The sequence below is a fragment of the Coenobita brevimanus genome, chromosome 27 (genome assembly GCF_032717465.1).
Source record: "Coenobita brevimanus isolate Jiangsu-jjx chromosome 27, ASM3271746v2, whole genome shotgun sequence".
NCBI classification, from domain to species: Eukaryota; Metazoa; Arthropoda; class Malacostraca; order Decapoda; family Coenobitidae; genus Coenobita; species Coenobita brevimanus.
In genome coordinates, this window is record NC_136980.1 from 6,701,059 (window position 1) to 6,705,215 (window position 4,157).

Consider the following 4,157-nt stretch of genomic DNA (forward strand, 5'->3'; position numbering starts at 1 on the left):
ATGGGGAAAGTGCTTTGTTTTATTTTATTTTATTTTTTTTGCTATCTCGTTCCGTGCCATGTCCTTACATATACAGACAAACCTATTGTGGCCCAAAATGCCGAGTCCGTATATATGCTGTATGGACTAACTCACAGTGGTCCAAAATGCTAAGTCCATGTATAAACACAAAGTTTTACGCACATCTGCGCGAAATAATTTGAGTCTGCCCGTAGTGTGACAAAATAGGATGACACACCCCTGCTCCTCTCCCATGCCTTATACCAATTAAAAAAAAAAAAAAAATGGAAATACGTAAAATCAGCACAGAACCCAAACTTCCCATCATAATTTCGACTGTGACCGCATTACATACACCAAGTTGTGTTTCCATGCTACAAATGCTCCATGCATCCACCCACTTCACACCAGAATGGATTATCTGTCCACATCAGCTGCTGGTGGTACTTGAAAGTAGCTATCTGACGCAAATCTGGGTCACGCCGTTCTGCCAAAGATATTGTGCGTACTCCCAAATTCCAGTCAAAGTTGGAAAACTTCCAAGTGATGAACTAACTGATAGTGATGTGCAAATAGTGTATATGATGAAAGTCCCATCCATCCATTGCCAGACGCCACGTATCCCAAACGGGGTGGCCGAGGGCTTAGAGTTAATTGTTTTACAGGGAGGGGCACTAATCCTCCACCAACCCCACTTGACACGTAGGGATGCCAACAGCATCTGGTGTTCCCAGGTGGTCACCCATCCAAGTACTAACCAGACCCAACGTTGCTTAACTTCGCTGATCGGACGGGAAGCGGTGTACTCAACGTGGTATGGCCGTTTGCATATGATGAAAGTAATGTAAGTAAATGTAAATAGATCAAAATCATAAAATCAAGTACTTTAGGGAAAGTAATGTAGAAACGATTTGCTGTAACTAACATGACTATGTGCAGCATGAGTGTTTATTGTACCCTATTCAAGTATATATAGTGCCTTTATACCAATATAATAATAATTTAAAAAAAAAAGTGAAAATATGTAAAATTAGCACCAAACTCCAATTTCCCATCATCATAGTTTCAACTGTGGTTGCATTACGTGAACCAGGGTGCGTTTTCTTGCTACAGTAATCTCTCTCTTATCCGGACAATCCATTACCATGACACTGTGATCTTAAAATGCCCGCCGCCGGACCTTCCGCCCCGCCACCCCCCACCCCACCACCGGGCCACCACCACCCCACCACCCGAGGAAGGGATAACGGGGGGCTAATGACCCAGGGCAAGAGGGTCATCCAACCACCACTGACCTGTGCCCCTTCTCCCCGCAACTGCCCCAACGCCAGGTGAGCCTAGATCCGCAGCAACCTCAACGGCGGGCTGACCATCGACAGCAGTGGGGTGGGACTGATATAAAATCAGTCCCTGGTAGCTTTTTGGTGACGACCATAGTTACACCCCTTAAGGGCAGGAGGTCCCTTGGTGAGCCACGAGGTGTCCCCACCTCTGCCACAGTGAGCCACGAGGGAACACCACCCTCTGCCACAACTTTGGTGAGCCACGAGGGGCTAGTACCCTCTGCCACAGTGAGCCACGAGGGAACACCACCCTCTGCCACAACTTTGGTGAGCCACGAGGGGCCAGTACCCTCTGCCACAGTGAGCCACGAGGGAGAAATACCCTCTGCCACAAACCAGACAGGAGGTCCTTTGGTGAGCCACGAGGGGCCAGTACCCTCTGCCACAGTGAGCCACGAGGGAACACCACCCTCTGCCACACCTTTGGCGAGCCGCGAGGGGCTAGTACCCTCTGCCACAGTGAGCCACGAGGGAGAAATACCCTCTGCCACAAACAGGGCAGGAGGCCCAATAGTGAGCTGTAAGGGGCCAGTACCCTCAGCCACCCCAAGGGTAAGAGTCCCTTGTAGGGAGCCAAAAGTGGGTCCCAGGGTAAAATAACCTGGAGCCACAGCTGTGACGGAGACAGGAGAGAGAGTCACCTCCGTGCTACCCTCCCTGTATAGGAGAGAGAACACGGTCTCCGTGTGTCCTCTACCTTCAGCAATCTCCTGTGGGAGTAGCTGGACACCACTCGGGAGAGTTGCCCCGAAGGTGTCACCGGAGCGGAGACAAAGTCCCAGTCGGGGGCCTGCCTCCTACTCCTGGGATATTCTTGTCTCCCCCAGGCACCAGCAGGAGACGAGGCCGCAGCCCACACCTGACGGCGCGTCCCCTGGCAGACCTCCACAGCCCCAGGACCCCCAGGCGAGCCCAGCAGCCTACCAACGCTGCCCTCCTCACACCACGGAGCCTCCAACGCCAGAGACATCTCCTCCCACTGTTTGGCTCCAGTCCCGAGGGCCACCACTCCAGGTCGAGGCCCCACATAGGCGGGCCTCCCTGCACCACGACGACGAGACCCTGAGCTGAGGGTCTACATCAGGTCGAGGCCCCTAGACAAGAGGGCCTCCCTGCAACGCACCGACGGAACGGACCCGGGTAGTGACTCCCCCTGCGGGTAGGTGACGCCCGCCACGGGTAGAGTCCCCGGAGGTCCCCCCCCCAGCTATAGTGACAAGAGTGATATAACCCAAGAAAAATGGGTAAGATCAGTGACACCTTTTCAATCCCAGTATACCCGAGAAAGTGGACCAGGAACAGTGACAGAGTGACATAGTACGATCTAGAGGAAATCAACAAATAAGTGTTCGTGATCCCAATAAACTCACCTGCCCCTTTTTAAAGACAGTAATTCTATAATAGTAAATCTAGTGTGTTTCCTCCCTCCCAGAATAGAGGAATTTCCCCGTCAGTATGAACGGCAGCCGGGTGCGCGGGCGAGTGTCGCCGGGCCTAGTTAACCAAGTCGAGTGTCTTGATCCGCTCCCTGCCTTTCTTATAGTAATACGCCTCCCCTAGACTATTAATCTTGTATATTCCTCTTGTGACTGTGAGTATAGACTTTTTGGGCTTTGATGAAAGACAATCACCTTCACTTATAGAACCCCAAGCCATTGTTATATGTGATTATAGTGCGTGTTGAATATCCCGTGTCATCCTAACGTAACTCTGTATATCTGTATCCCATATCCTAAATATCACTCTATGTAATATTGTAACGGTGTTAGAATTAAGGTAATAGATGTGTTAAGGTATACTGCCTAGTTTTTATGTCCTATTCCTTTGTTGGTGCTTTACTTCCTGTCCGGAAAGAGGACCCCGCTCAGTCGCTAGAGTTTTTAGGACGAGGAGTCGACCTAAAAACACTCAGCATAACAGATCTGGCTGTTCAGAACCATTATTCGGACATTTTTTCATAATGTCCTGACAAAATGCTTGTGTCCACGTGGAAACTATGGCCACATGAACATTTTCGTGCCAGGCCGGGCGGGAATAGCCCAGTTGCACCACCCTGTTTGGCTGGGTAGTTCACCCACCAACTGCAGTGCTAGAGACCTCCTCAGTCGGCGTGGTCGCCGGTTTATTTGGAGTTGGGCCGAGCTGATGGGTGGATCTCCGTCGCTTTGGGTAAGCATAATTTTTTTTTTTTTCGCCAACTAATTGCTTCTATATTCTGTAGTCTAGATTACTCTAATACTGTGAAACACTTTTAGACTTTTGACCTTGTGTGAAGTTAATGGAAGTCTGTTAAACTGGATTTTCTGGAATATTTAACCGGCAGCGTCTTTTGGTTGTTTGGAAGTCCGGCCCACACGGTAGCTTCATTTTGATTTTCGCCTTCTGCAACTTTCATTTTCCATACCCCAGTGTCAGAATGGGATAGTAACATTGTCCTTCATACTTTCCATTGCATTTTTTCGTGACTAGCTGCATATTACGTGTTAATCCAGTGTTAAATCTGGGCTTTAAAGATGGCGATGGTAGCCGCAGCAGGTGAAGGTAGTGAAGCGGATTGGTATTTAAATTACGGCTATTTTTTTATTTGCTTTTTTTTTTTTTCACCCAGTTTTAATATTCGACATAATTTTGAGTTAAGCATTCCAAAAACTGTACCATAGTAAGGTAGCAGAAAGTATACGACTGAAGGATGTGATTTTGAATTGATTGTAGGTTTGCTTGTTAATTTGGATTTTCGTGGGTTTGCCTGCAGATTGACTTTTTTTTTTTTTTTTCAGTGCCTAATTTCAACAGACGAAGTTTGAATTCAAGCGA

General features: G+C 48.5%; 1 non-coding gene across 1 annotated transcript; it reads right to left on the reverse strand.

The window, feature by feature from the left end:
- Positions 1–709: 709 nt before the first annotated feature.
- Positions 710–828, reverse strand: LOC145394581 (5S ribosomal RNA). The gene has a single exon (XR_013896440.1). It is a non-coding gene; the product is annotated as a 5S ribosomal RNA (ribosomal RNA).
- Between the last annotated feature and the right edge of the window lie 3,329 nt (positions 829–4,157).